This window comes from Ovis canadensis, chromosome 2 (genome assembly GCF_042477335.2).
Source record: "Ovis canadensis isolate MfBH-ARS-UI-01 breed Bighorn chromosome 2, ARS-UI_OviCan_v2, whole genome shotgun sequence".
Taxonomy (NCBI): domain Eukaryota; kingdom Metazoa; phylum Chordata; class Mammalia; order Artiodactyla; family Bovidae; genus Ovis; species Ovis canadensis.
In genome coordinates this window covers 3314569-3329953 of record NC_091246.1, presented here as the reverse complement: position 1 = coordinate 3329953, position 15385 = coordinate 3314569, and the positions used below count along the sequence as shown (strand labels likewise).

General features: G+C 48.5%; 1 long non-coding RNA gene across 1 annotated transcript; it reads right to left on the bottom strand.

The window, feature by feature from the left end:
* Positions 1-3508: 3508 nt before the first annotated feature.
* On the bottom strand, positions 3509-8835 carry LOC138434493 (uncharacterized). Its single transcript, XR_011254812.1, has 4 exons — positions 7548-8835; positions 6700-6810; positions 5501-5662; positions 3509-4512 (listed from the first exon to the last, which is right to left on the bottom strand). It is a non-coding gene; the product is annotated as an uncharacterized lncRNA (long non-coding RNA).
* Between the last annotated feature and the right edge of the window lie 6550 nt (positions 8836-15385).

Genomic DNA, 15385 nt, shown 5'->3' with positions numbered 1-15385 from the left:
TAATACCCCCCGATCGTGATGGTTCATTTGCATAAGGTCGAGATGCAGTATGTGAAATTTTGAAGAGGAAAAAAAAAAAGTGATTTGGCAAGAAAAGAAAAAGGCCCTCATCTATTCCTGGGGCCACTCCTGGACGCAGGTGAGAGAGAGTGAACAGCGGAGGGAAGAACCAAGGGCCGGAAGGCGGGAAGGAGACCGCAGAAGAGGAGTGCTCCAGGCCGCTGTATCCCCTTGTAGGAGTCACACAGAACGCGCTGGGTGAGTCGGACATAACTGAGCGACTTTCACTTTTACCTGTGGCCACCATGAGTTCCCCTCCAATTTTATTATTTCAGCTCCCACCCCCTCTGCCCAAAGGGCACGCTGCTTCCTCCATTCCCATCTTCATTCAGAAATTTGACCAGCATTGACGGATGGAGTGCCCACTAGGGCTCAGGCACTATTCTAGGCAGTGGACCCACCAATGAACCTAACGGGTGACGATGTGGGGAAGCTGTGTCCCTCCAAAGGTAACCCAGGCGGCCTTCCTGCTCGTTGCTCTGCTGCAACACAGGCTGCCACTGTGCCCACGCGGCCTCCGTTTCCCGGTCTCCCTTTCCCACTCCTGCTCCCCTGGGACTAGGCTGACCTCCACACAATCGGCACTGGGACCCCACCACTTTCTGGCTAAACCTTCAGTCATTGGGCCCCTGTTGCTGTGAGGACGGAGTCAAGATTCTCAGCGCCCGGGGCCTCTGACATTTATCTTGTGACTCTCTCTGCCCTGTGCTCCCATCACAACCATCTGAAGTGTCCAAAACACAGTCACTGGCATCCTCTCTTCTCTGCCTCAAATGTCCACCCTGCTTAGCCTCTGACAAACTCCTACTCATACCTCAAGACCCAGTCAAACTGTATTTTGGTATTCCATGTTCAAAATGGAATTTTGTGAGACCTTCTTGTCCCACCTTCCTATGTGCTGCCGGTCCTTCCTGGGGGCACTTTGTACCAACCTGTGAAGTGGGTTTCACCTGCACGGTATCAAAGTCAGATATTTGAGAGTCTTTTCTTCTGCACTAAGCTGTGAGCCCCTCCAGGGCAGAGGTTGTGTGTTACTCACCTGCAAACCCCCAGGGCCTGAAAGATCTCTCAAGGAGTGAGTGAAGTCGCTCAGTCGTGTCCGACTCTTTGCGATCCCACGGACTGTAGTCTACCAGGCTTCTCTGTCCATGGGATTTTCCAGGCAAGAGTACTAGAGTCGGTTGCCATTCCTTTCTCCAGGGGATCTTCCTGACCCAAGGATCTAACCCAGGTCTCCTGCATTGCAAGCAGACTCTTTACCCTCTGAGCCACCAGGGAAAGATCTCTTAGTACAAGCCAAATCAACGAAGGGAGGGAGGGGAGGGATGAATGGCTATATTGTTCCCAAAACATTTGGCTTTATACAATCACATAATGATACAGCTGGAAAGAAGATGAATGATTTCCAAACCATTTGATTTTGCATAGAATCAGCTGACAAGGCCTGCGTTTGTTAGGGTGAAAATTAAGCTGAATTAAAGAACCAAGAACTTTCTCCCTCACTCGTAGTAGAAATCACAGAAGTAGCCCAGTTCAGTGAGCCGGTCCATCTGACCCGGCCCAGATCAGGGGCCCTCGCTAGGACAGTTTCCTCACTTTTTTGTCGACACTGTCTCACCATCAAGTTCAGGTACCAGCTCCTGGGGAAGGAAGAGAGTACGGAAGGGGCACAGCTGAGGTCTCAAGCCCAGACTCGCACACAGCACGGCTGGGGGTGAGGACGCAGTCCCCCAGGCCTGATGACAAGGGAGGCTGAGAAATAAGGCACGTGCCCAACTCCAGTGCGGTCACGGTGCAGAGCGGAGAAGGGGTTTGGGCTGGCACCCACCAGTCTCTGGCCTTCTCTGGTGGCTCCACGGTGAAGAATCTGCCTGCGATGCAGGAGACCCGGCTTCGACCCCTGGGTCGGGAAGATCCCCTGGAGGAGGGAACGGCTTCTCACTCCAGTATTCTGCCTGGAGACGCCCATGGACGGAGGAGCCTGGCGGGCTGCACGCGGCTGTAGCGACTAAGCAGTGGCAGGCACCAGGCTTTATGAGCCCCTCGCTGTGCACATGGGAACGAAGGTTCAGAGTGGGAGTGACCTGGCCAAGGTCATGGAGCTGACCTTCTGTTTCCCCGGCCAGCTCCTCAGTTCTCAGGATAAATGTCTAGTCTCATTTGCCTGGTCATAGGCCACACTTCTGGGGCATGGACTCTAAACAGAGACCCGCATCCAAGTGACTCACTCAGTGGTGTCCTACCCTTTGCGACCCTGTGGACTGTAGCCCGCCAGGCTCCTCTCTCCATGGGGATTCTCCAGGCAAAAATACTGGAGTGGGTTGCCAGGCCCTCCTCCACGGGATTTTCCCAACCCAGGGATCGAGCCCAGGTCTCCCACATTGTAGGTGGATTCTTTGCCATCTGAGCCACCAGGGAAGCCTGGAGGCCAGGGGGCAAGGCCTTTTATCCCAAACCCTGCATGTCGCGCCAACCTTCGAGTCAGGTGGCTCCCTTGAATGAAGAGCAGTTGAGCCAAGTCAACACTGCTGGCCTTTGGGGGAGCCTGGGTCCTCATTGGGGACCTGAGTGGCACACAACAGTATCCACTACAATCTCTCCACCATCTAAAGAATCCAGCCCAGGGCCTGTCTCCCAAAAGATGTTCAATGGTTTGTGGATTGGGTGCGTGGTTCTCAGGTTTGTGTGACACTATTTCATTATTTATTCTTTCCCGTCAATCTCTCTCTCTCTCTCCCCTCCCGCTGCTCCCTGCAGGTATGTAACCCCCATGGTGGAAGGTACAGCGTGGAGCATGGCAGATGGTTTTAGCGATAAAAACAGACAGTCTTTACCGTCAAAGGTTTTACAGTCTAGCAGGGGCAGGTAAGACACATTGAAGGAGAGATATAAGATGTGATGAAATGTGATAAGGGCCCATCATAGACCCAAGGCAAATATCTGCGAAAGTGATATTGAATCTGTTCAAAGATCAGACAAGTGTCCATTTCATACTTCTTTTGACTCTCCTGGAAATTAAAAGGCAATGGTGAACTCAGTACCAGGAAGGGGTCAGAGATTTGACGCGCATGAAGTGACCCTATGATCACATGATCTGAGAAAGAGAAAATAACAGGAAAGGGGGAAACTGAGAAAAAGGTCTGAGAGAGAAATAGGAAGAGATACGCAGCTTCTGGTTGCCTCCGCATTTCCAAGGGCTTGCGCGGCGGCCTGAGGATTCCAGGTCGGGTGTCCTGGGCTGCGTCTTGACTTTGGTCCTGCCTCCCCACAGCCTCTGCCTGGACCGTCCTTGGGCTCCGTGGGTGGCCTCCCAATGGCAGGCGGCCCCTTTCTCTGGCACAGGGCAACCATTCCTCAGGCTGGTCCTGGGGTGGGGAGGGAGGCCCACGAGGGCAGGGATATGTGTACGCATGTAGCCGATTGAGTTTACAGCATGGTAAAGCAATTATACTCCAATTTAAATTTTTTTTAATTAAAAAAAAAATTACAACTTGCAACGGTCCAATAGGAAATTACCTTACAAAATGGAAGAATTCTGTAACAACCCGAGTTTTCTGTGTTGGATTTTTTGGCTCATGGACAACAAAATTCACATATTAAAAAGAGTAAGTCCAAAAAAAAAAAAAGATGGGTCCTGGAGTTCCAGAAGGAGAAAGTCCTCAGACATCACCTAGTTCAACCCCCTGCCTTTACCAAAGAAGACAATGGAGGTCCAGAGAGGCTAAGGAGGCGATCGAGACAATTCTATCAAGTCAGAGACAGACGTGGGCCACCACCTGTTCTGTGAAATTCCCGCGCGCGCAGCGTCACCCCCCAAACACACACACGTGTTTCTCCCACTCTTCTCTCCATCCTCCCCCTCTGCGGAACTTTTCTTTATGAAGTTCAGAAATGCGGTCTAGAGTTTGGTCCATGGACAATAAACGATTACTTTTAAATGAATTTGAATTGCTCTTTCTCCCCATGCCTGGCTTTAAATGATGCTACAAGGACACTTTTGAAGTCTCTCACCTTCTCTGATAATCCAAGACAAAGGAGACAGACCCACCCATGACTGGAAGCCAACTGGGAGCCCTGAACTCCGCGTACCGACTCTCTGGATCCTCACCCCAACCCCACGAGATGGGCACGATCACCCCATTTTACATGGCGGGGTGTCAGCTCAGAGGTGTGGGGTGACCTGTGAACAGTGGGCCCAAGCTTGCGGCCGGTCCTCGTGATCTCAGCGCCCAGGCCTCCTGCTGGACCTGTGACAGTGTGGGCGACAGACGGGCTCCCACTTCCGGCGGACATTCTTTCTGGATTCCACCCAGGGGCTTGTGTGCGCCTGCAGGGGTCAGCCAGGGGCAGCTGAGCAGCGACTCGGGAATGAGATGCTTGTAGTCTTGAGCACATTTGAGTCCCCTGGCGGCCACTCTGCCGCAAACAGGATTCGTCTCAGAAGTATTCATCCTGCCCCAGCATGAGAGGAGATTATTCTAAATAACGTACAGCACAATGTGACATTATTATTCTTAGACTGTAAATCAATGACCAAAATAAAGTAAATTGTTAGGTCTGGGTGGCATAAAATATGGGCACAGACAAAGAGACTTAGGGGTACCGTTTGCTCTAAATCAGTTTAACCACCTTGAAGCTTCTCACATTACAGTCTTAATCTAGCACATTAGCAAGATTAGTACGTGGTTTTTGCAATTAAATTGCATATTTTATCACTTCTGCTTCTTTCATGCTATATAAACTTCCAGGAAATTGCAGACTCGTAAACTCTGGCACAAAGCGTGAGGCGGGAGGAAGTGGAGACACCCGCATGGCACCTGGGGGCAGCTGAGTTTCGGGTTCCATATTTTTATTTGATTTCAGAATGTCCTTCATGAAGACTCCCCATTCAAGTAAAGACATTTCAACGGACAGATTGAGAGATGAGTCTTCTGGTGCACATACCTGGACCCCTGGGGATTACAGGGTGGTTTTTATCGCGAAGAGGGGATGTTTAAGATTTTAATAGAGATGAGAGGCGAGGGTGGGTTAGTCTGCTCTAAAAGCAAGAAAAGCACATTTTCTTCTGAGTTTTGATTACTGGCTTTACCACAGCCCTAAAACACATGATTGGATATCAGAATCTATTACTTTAGTAAATTAGAGAGTGAAATTCATTTGGTAGGGGCATAACTGGTAAGCTATTTCCTGTGACTTTGTCCTTGTGATGTCTGAGGGACTAGCTCCTGATACGCGCACGCACACACACGCAGGCAGGGTCTTTCATGCACAGATCAGATCTCTTTCCTGGAAATAACTCTGTTTCCCAGCAGGTCAGAAGCACCAAGTCCACGGCTTCAGTTTGCACATATTTCAAGGGCTGGATGTGGAAGGATCTTTCAGTTCATCTTCCAGACCCCTCTCCCGTGAAGCCTAAAGTGCAGAAAGTCTGGGGACTTACCTGAAACAAGATGCTGGCAGAGATGCAGCCAGAAGTTACAGAACTGTCTGAAGACGGTCTCCAGCGGCTACCGGCAGGGCGCTAGTGCGCATGCGCATCGGACGGACCACCGCCCCACCCCCACGTCCTGAAGACTCAGGACTGCACTGTCTCTGCCCTCGCCTAGAAATAAGAACCCCACGTCATCAGGTCATTCTAAGAAATAGCTCTGTGTGTGTGTGTGTGTGTGTGTAGCTTAGATTCGTGCTGCCGCACAGCAAGGACGTGCCGATGGCACGATGTACAGTGTGGTACTTGCGGGGGGTGTAAGAGGCACCCTGGTACTCGGAATTCAGTGTGCCATCCAAACTCATCGAATGTTTACCTAAGTGCCAGGCCTTGGGCTGCCGGCCGGGAACACAGATGGGAATCACACTAAGTCACTTCTCAAAAGGGTCAGAATCTGATGGGGGACGTGACCACAACGGCTGGGAAGTCACAGTCTTGGGCGGGATGCTACTAGAATGCCCTCACGAAGTGCGAGGCCACAGGAGTTTACAGTGGAGTGGCCAATCCCATCCCAGCCTGCCATCCGTGGAGGTTGGGCAGGGGGTCCCTAACCTCCCTGGACCTCAGTCTTTATGTCTGTGAGATGGGGGAGCAGGAATCCTAGGGCAGGCACTGGGTAAGTCCCCTATCGCTCTGATTAGTAGTAGAGCTAAGAAAGAAACTCATCTGGACACGAGGTTGCTCTGAGTTTCAAGGACACCTCAGCCACTAAGTGTACTAATGAGGAGCTTCCAGAGAGCTGAGTCTTTTTATCCTTTTCTAACAAATGAAGCTCACGTGCTTAAATGCCCCTTGCAGAGGCAGTGGCTCTGTGTCCTCTCATAGAAGATGCCACTTTTTAAAATGTATGTTTAACTTGTCTGGACAGGCAGGTTCTACAGTTCCCTGCCCTTTCTCCTTCCACGCCCTTCCCTCCCCAGGCCCTAGTTTGCCTGTCTTTCTTCCTTGCATCAAAAAAGGAGATCTGCATATCTCCTGAATTGTGATGGGGACAATATCTGGCTTGACTCAGCTCCCACTGAGATGCAACAAAGGTGCCCCAGAATGGAAGGCAAGCTTGACTGAAGGGAGGAGATGCGGTTCACTGCTTAATAAGTTACCAGGTAATAATAACTAAAGGGATAACGGAATAAATAAATGGAGACACTGACCTGTGCGCCTCTGGGGTTGGTCCCACCTCGTCTGCCTTTGTTCACTCTCTTCCTTATCCAGGCCAACCTCGGGTGTACTTATGAATTACTCTAAGACATCTTAGCTTCTTCCTAGATTAAGGGAAGGTGGAGATGGATGGGTCCATCATTTCTAATCCCAGTGTCCAACCCCAAGGCCTCTCAGAGAGGAAATGAATGGAGCTGAATCCATAAAGTAGCCTTGCAAGTGGACGCCAGTCTGAAGTCAATCTTGCCAGCGTTTGACCCCGGAAGTGATCACTGAAAGGACTCAGACTTTTTTACTTTTCACATTAAAGCCACAAATCTCCCATTTGGCCCCACGGTCTAAGCCTGGAAGAAGCAGGAGCTCTTCTCTTATGCATTTTCAGAAAACAAAAGCAATGATTCCTCCCTCAATTGTCTGGGGAGGAGGGGATTATCAACTTACCTGCCTACACATTACAAATGTCTGGGAGCCCTTAGAATGCCTCATGCCAGGCAGCACCCCAGACCAATTACATCAGATGCTTTGGGGTTGGCCAGCATCACCATTTTTAAAAGATGTTTTTGATGTGGACCACTTTTAAAGTCTTAATTGAATGTGTTACAATATTGCTTCTGTTTTTACAGGGTTTTTTTTTTTCTTTTGGTTATGAGGCATGTGGGATCTTAGCTCCCTGACCAGGGGTCGAACCCACACCCCCTCCATCAGAGGTCAAAGTCTTAACCACTAGACCACCAAGGAAGTCCTAGCATCGCCATTTATAAAAGCTCCCCAGGTGATTGCAAGATGCAGCCAAGTCTGAGAACCACTACTCCAGACTGATTTCTCGGTGTGCAGACCTCACCTGGACAGACCCATGAAGAGCTGAATCACCACTTGATGACTTCCTTGTGCTCAGTGCCTGGGGCGCAGGAGAGATCCGTGAAGGCTTCCTGGAAGGAGCACCACTTGATCTGGGCTGTGAAGACAGACTAAACCTGGAGAGGTGGCCATGAAGACATCTCTTGAGCTTGGACTCAGCCCCCTGCTCAGAAGCCACAACCTCCCCCCAGCAGCCCTTCCCCCTCCTCTTCCCCTCCAGCAACCCCCACACCAGTCCTCACGCCCCCCTGCAGTGACCCGAGCACTCCAGACAAATGCGATGTTAGATGAAGAACATATGCCCTGCCTGCACTTAAAGAGCGTTTCGCTTCCTCTTTGCCAGTCTCATCGGGAAATAAGTTCTATCGCTTTCGCAATTTAGGGACGAGCAGATGGCTAAAGTTTTGATTCAGGAATAATGTCCATCTGAAAGGCCCATGCTCAAGGGCCCCTGACTGTCATCAGAGGACCATCACGGGCACACAGTCTGGACTCTTAAAAAGTCCCTATTTGGTCCAAAATGGAAATCTTCACCTATTCACCCCCAGTCCAACTTCTCCTCTTGTGTCCCTGTCTCAGTAAGTGGAAGCCCCAATGCCCCAAGCCCTGACTCCCCGACTTGCCCTGTCAATTTTACCAGCCCAGTGTCTTGACTCAGCACTCCCCTCTCCCCCCACCTCTCCCTGAGCTCAGGGCTTCGCCTTTACCCCCTGGGCCGTCCCCCCCGCCGCCCCACTGCTCTCCTTTCCCCCGCCCTCTCCCATCAGCACTTGTCCAGGCTTGTGGCCTCGGAACTTTCTAGAATACATCCCTCTTTCACAGCTTCTGATGGCTGCACCCTGACTGCCACGCGTTTCCTGCGCTCATCACTCTGTGCCTTACAGTGAAACTGGCAATATTTATCCAGCACGTTGGAGCAAACAAATGATCTCTTTGTTGCAGGGAGCAACCCATCCTGGGGCCTTGGGCAAGGACCGAGGGGCTCAGGAGCTCGGCACCATTGTAAACCCCTCGACTCTGACTGACTGGGAAGCTCGGGCCTACACTGATGGAGTCCAAACAGGAGTGACCATCAGAATTGTCTGGAGACCTTTTGGAAAATGCAGATCTCCAGCCCTCCTCCCCTACCTCCCATCTACATCAGGGTCTCACAGACCTGGGCTTTTTCTCCTTGAGATTACTTACTTCACTGGTAATTATACAATCATTCGTATCAAGATAACTCACCATCAGCCATAAGCTCTAGTAGCCCCACTGGGTGCCCAGTCTTCCCAGCTCAGATCAAGTACTGCTCCTTCTCTGAAGCTTTCAAGTATCTTTTATTCTTGGTGCCCCAGGCTGACCACCCTCACCAGACATGTGTGAAGAGCACCGATCATATGTGATGATGCCTGGCACGCAGTAGATGGTTCATGAGAGATGGATGGACGGATCGATGATTGGATGGATGGATGGATTTTTTTTTAGTAATTTACCCATTCCTGTACACTTTGTGCTCTTTCCTTGTGGCTGCGAAGTTCCCGGCGACCCAGTCTGGCCCCCCTGCCCGCTGCCCGCTAAGGGCCTGACTTTGGTGATGGTGGTAAACGTCTGTGATCGGGGTCCCGCAGCTGCCAGGCAGCGTAGCCCAGGTGCCATGGCCCTCTCTCACCCGGCCTCAGCGTCTGTGGCTGGCTGGATGGATCGATTAGAAGGAGGATAAATGATGGTGGATCTTGGCCCTGCTGACCCCTCAGGCTTTCTCTCCCGCCATATCACCACAGACATGCCAAAAGTTCGCAAAATTCAAAGACGTCATGACCATGTTCCTACATGGTTTTGTCCTTTTAAAAGAGGAGCTGTTTTGCTATTGAAGAGGTTTTTCTGCTTCCAGGAAACACTTCTGAAAAGAATAGGAAGAGGCGTTTCCAAAAAGTCATTTCCAAGATGCAGCTTTGATGTCAAAAATAGCTTGAACAAGCGTGGTAGCCTCGTTCACGCTCCCTTGGCTGCCAGGGAAATAGCGTCAACACCCGGGGGAAGACCAAGAATAGCTTTATTATTAAGCATCTTTCATCATCAAGCATGGGACGCCAAGCAGAGAGAAGGTTGTAAGTCCAATCCAATAACACTGTGGCTGGACCCAGCTGAGGACTCAAGGGGAGCTGTTGCCCATGGTAACAGCAGTAATATTAGCTACAGTTCTGGCTGAGCATGCCCTGTGTCTCTGCTAGGCACTCTACTGAGAACCTTATGCACAGTATCTCCTGTAATCCCACCAAATCTGTACTGTAGGAACCACCATTAGTGGACTCTGGATCCATGCCAACTGGGTCCAAGTCCCACCTACACCCACTAGTGGCTATTAAAAAAAAAAAACCATGCAAAAAGGCAAAGTGGCTGCCTGGGGAGGCCTTACAAACAGCTGAGAGAAGAAGAGCAGTGAAAGGCAAAGGAGGAAAGGAAAGACAAACCCATCTGAACGCAGAGTTCCAAAGAATAGCAAGAAGAGATAAGAAAGCCTTCTTCCGTGATCAATGCAAAGAAGTAGAGGAAAACAACAGAATGGGAAAGACTAGAGATCTCTTCAAGAAAATTAGAGATACCAAGGGAACGTTTCATGCAAAAATGGGCTCAATAAAGGACAGAAATGGTAGGGACCTAACAGAAGCAGAAGATATTAACAGGAGGTGGCAAGAATACACAGAACTATCCAAAAAAGATCTTAATGACCCAGATAACCATGATGGTGTGATTGCTCACCTAGAGCCAGACATCCTGGAGTGTGAAGTCAAGTGGGCCTTAGGAAGCATCACTATGAACAAAGTTAGTGGAGGTGACGGAAAATCCTAAAAGATGATGCTGTGAAAGTGCTGCACTCAATATGCCAGCAAATTTGGAAAACTCAGCAGTGGCCACAGGACTGGAAAAGGTCAGTTTTCATTCCAGTCCCAATGAAGGGCAATGCCAAAGAATGCTCAGACTACCGCACAATTGCACGCATTTCCCATGCTAGCAGGGTCATGTTCAAGATCCTCCAAGCTAGGCTTCAACAGTACCTGAACTGAGAATTTCCAGATGTTCAAGCTGGATTTAGAAAAAGTAGAGGAACCAGAGATCAAATTGCCAACATCTGCTGGATCATCAAAAAAGTAAGAGAATTCCAGAAAAACATCGATTTCTGCCTTATTGACTAGGCCAAAGCCTCTGACTGTGTGGATCACCACAAACTGTGGAAAATTCTTCTAGAAATAGGAATACCAGACCACCTTACCTGCCTCCTGAGAAATCTGTATGCAGGTCAAGAGGCAACAGTTAGAACTGGACATGGAACAACAGACTGATTCCAAAATAGGAAAAGGAGTACGTCAAGGCTGTATATTGTCACCCTGCTTATTTAACTTATATGCAGAGCACATCATGAGAAACGCTGGTCTGGATGAAGCACAAACTGGAATCAAGATTTCTAGGAGAAATATCAGATATGCAGATGACACCACCCTTGTGGGAGAAAGTGAAGAGGAACTAAAAAGCCTCTTGATGAAAGTGAAAGAGGAGAGTGAAAAAACACTAACTTAAAACTCAACATCATAAAAACTGAGATCATGGCATCCTGCCCCATCACTTCATGGCATATAGATGGGGAAACAATAGAAATAGTGAGAGACTTTATTTTCCTGGGCTCCAAAATCACTGAGGACAATGACTACAGCCATGAAATCGAAAGACACTTGCTCCTTGGAAGAAAAGCTATGACAAACCTAGACAGCATATTCAAAAGCAGAGATGTTACTTTGCCGACAAAGGTCTGTATAGTCAAAGCTATGGTTTTTCCAGTAGTCATGTATGGATGTGAGCACTGGACCATAAAGAAGGCTGAGCACCAAAGAGCTGACACTTTTGAACTGTGGTGCTGGAGAAGACTCTTGAGAGTCCCTTGGACTGCAAGGAGATCCAACCAGTCATTTCTAAAGGAAATCAACCCTGAATATTCGTTGGAAGGACTGATGCTGAAGCTCCAGTACTTTGGCTACCTGATGCAAAGAGCCAGCTCACTGGAAAAGACACTGATGCTGGGAAAGATAGAAGGCAGGAGGAGAAGGGGCTAAGAGAAGATGAGTATTTGGATGGCATCACCGACTCAATGGACACGAGTTTGAGCAAGCTCCAGGAGTTGGTGAAGGACAGGGAGGCCTGGCATGCTGCAGTCCATGGGGTCGCAAAGGGTCAGAGGCGACTGAGTGACTGAACAATAACAAGTGGCTACGTTGTTTGGGGCAAGATACATCATCCCTCCCTTTCTGTGCTTCTCATCTGTGAAATGGGCATGATTCTATTCACTATTTTGTGGAGTCATGAGAATGAAATGAATTAATATACACGTGTGAAGTGCTTAAAAAATAGCCCAGGCACAGTTCAGTTCAGCTCAGTTCAGTTCAGTCGCTCAGTTGTGTCCAACTCTTTGCGACCCCATGAACCGCAGCACGCCAGGCCTCCCTGTCCATCACCAGCTCCAGGAGTTCACTCAGACTCACGTCCATCGAGTCCGTGATGCCATCCAGCCATCTCATCCTCTGTCGTCCCCTTCTCCCCCTGCCCCCAATCCCTCCCAACATCAAAGTCTTTTCCAATGAGTCAACTCTTCGCATGAGGTGGCCAAACCAGGCACAGTAGTCATTAGCGATTATTCTTACTAACTTCGCTTAACAAAGGAGGAAAGGGAGAGGCTACATAGTAACCAAGCAGCAGAGCTGGGGTGTGAATCCGCCTCTGTACAGTGGAAGCCCGCGTTCCTGGCCACCGGGCGGCGCTGCCTGACATGCTGGACGTGCGGTCTCCTCCCCGGGGGCCTTCCACCTCTGCTCCAGCGCGGCCGGCAATCCCGTCCCTGGAGATGCAGCCTTTCATCCCATGAATAGCTTCTGCGTGATTGTGGCGTGCTGGCATCAGGTGGAAACATAAAAAGATCAGACACGATGCCCACTTCAGATGGCTTCTGCCTGGTATTTAACGACCTGGCCTTGAGCATTCAGGTACGAAGCAAGGAAAGAGCTGTGTTTATCGCATACCTACTGCGCGAGGTGCCCGGGGCCTCCTCAGCCCCATCTCACTCTAGGGTGGAGCATTAGCGCCCTAGCATTATGGATATGGGGTCAAGGCACCGAGAGGCTCCATCACCTGCCCAAGGTCGCACAGCCACGAAGAAACCTGGAATGAGGTCTGAGTCTGATCCACGCAGATCATTCTGAACTAAAGGATGGTTCACTCTAACATGGACGATGGATGCTGCTCTGGGACACATGGGTCCTGGGACACTGCCCTCTGAGTGTCACAGGGCCTCCAGCTGAGAGGAGCTCCATGCGAAGGCCTCAGACGGTGATGGCAGAAATTTAGCCAAAATTCTCAGTGTTTTAGAAACATGTAACTTCCTGAGGTGGACCCTAAATGTAAACCTCAGGAAATCTATGCCCATTACAGAAACGAAATCAGTAATTTAATATCCACATACCAAAAGGCACACGCAGGCGTGCACACACACACACAGAGAAGTTCAAGCAAAACTGGGGAAATCTAAATAAGATCAGTGGATCACAGTAATCAGTCTCTTCCCTGTGATGTTGCATTGCTGTTTTGCAAAATGTTGCTACGATGGGAAACTGGACAAAGTTTCTTTCTGGATTATTTCTTATGATTGCTTGTGAATCAATGATTATGTTAATAAAGGACTCAATTAAAAAATCGACAAGAAAATAAAATCCCAACAGGAAGGTGAGCAAAGTATATGAACAGGCAAGTCATGGAAGAGAAAGCATAAATAGCCAATAAACATATGTGGAGACAATAAAATTATAACAAGGAAGTATCATTTCACACCAAGTTAACTGCTAATTTTTTTTTTAAGTTGATGACACCAAGAATTGGCAAGGATAGAAGAAAAAAGGTACTCATTCACTGCTGTTGAGAATACAAATTGGTACAAGCACTTGGGAAAGCTGTTGGCAGCATCTAGTAAGCTACAGTTGTGCACATTCTCAGCAACTCGGCCTTAGGCCCCCACCCTAGAAACGCTCTCATGTATATACAGAGACATTTACAAAGACACACGCTGTAGCGCTGCCCACGTAACAGTGGCGCTGCCCACCACTCTTCAGCCACAGACTACAGAAACAGCAATCTGTCCGCACAGTGGAATACAAGGTAGACGTTAAAACAGCTAAAACTGATCAACATGGAAAACACTTAACAACAAACCGTGAAGCGGGGGGGAAGCAAGTTGCAAAACAATGGGAGAGCCTTTACTTAAAAAATTAAATCTGTAATGCTCTGCTGTTTATTGCTGGTGTAAACGTGCGTATGTAATGGAAGTGCAAATGTACGTGTGAAATTGTATGGAAACGCGGTACACAGGAGAGTGGCACCTCCGCCAAGAAAGCGGAGGAAAGGATCACGGCGAGCTCTCCCTGCGGCTGACGTCTTATTTCTCTAAAATGCAGGAAGACGAAGGAAACCTGGCAAACTGTATGTGCCGCACTTGAGGAGTGAGGATGGATGTGGTAACAGGGGGCTTTTTGTACAATTTAAACAAATTTTGGAGTGCTTCAGAATTCAAAAGAAAAATAATGGTTATGAGAGCATTGAAACTGCTGCTCCAGCAACTCCTGTTTTAGGAATGTAGCCAACAGACACTTTCTCGCGTGTATTCATGAACACGTATTTTTCTTCTAACATTGTTTGTAACAGCAAAAACCTAAAAATGAGTTAAATGCCTATTCATTGGTGACTGATTACACAAATTATATAACAAACACCTATAAAATGGAATACTATGCAGCCATTGAAATGAATGACACAGCTTTCTGTGTGCTGATATGAAATGGTCCCTAACATGTAATATTTAAAAAAGCAAGGTCATAACATTATGTACAGCATGACCCTCTGTGTGTTTATGTATGTGCATATGTGTTTCCAAGGGGTCACGTGAAAATTCTTATACACACATAACAACTTAGGAAACACCATGAGGTGGGGAATACAATGAAGAAGAGAGATTTGAGTTTTCACTTTATAGTTTTATGTCCTGGTTTACTGGGCGTATGTACATTATTGAATTTTTAAAAACTAGTTTAAATAAATTATAATCACTGATTTCTGAAACGGCCTTCTATTAGCAAAACCATGTATCATCTGAATAATCCAGTTTTGAAAGTCAAAATTAAATCTGCTTTTGTTCAGGTAACACTTCATCTTCCGAGCTAAAATAAGCAAACAGACAAATAAATGTTCACAAAGCACTTATCTTTGGTGGTTTGTGGATACACAGAGATGAAAATCCCTGGCTTTCCTTGAGGAACAAACAGTCCAGGAGGGAATATAACCAAAAAGACAATCCGATGGTAACAGACCATTGGGACCATGAAGTTTTGAGGACAATGAGAACTGCAATAAAGGCAAATCCAGGGGGCTGGGGAAGCACCGAGGGGGCGTCCAAAGGAGGCTTCCTGGAGGAGGTGTCTGTCTACCGGATGAGTCTTAAAAAGTGGAAAGGAGTTCTCCAGTAAAAGAGACAGAGGTTGCTCTACCCAGAGGCAAATGTAAACCCAAAAGAGGATGACTCAGCATAATGCCCCAGCCTGAAATTGTGAATGGTTTGGTGCAACTGGAATCAGAGGAGGGGGATGTAGGCCCCAAGCGCTATCATCTGTGTTATCGCTTAGACTCATTCTTAGGTGAGCAAGCTGAGGCACGGAGAGGTTAACTAACTTGCCTGTGGTCTCAGAGGCAGCCTGCGGCAGAACCAGACTTTAAACATGTACGTATACACTGGCTCTGGAGCCTGAACCC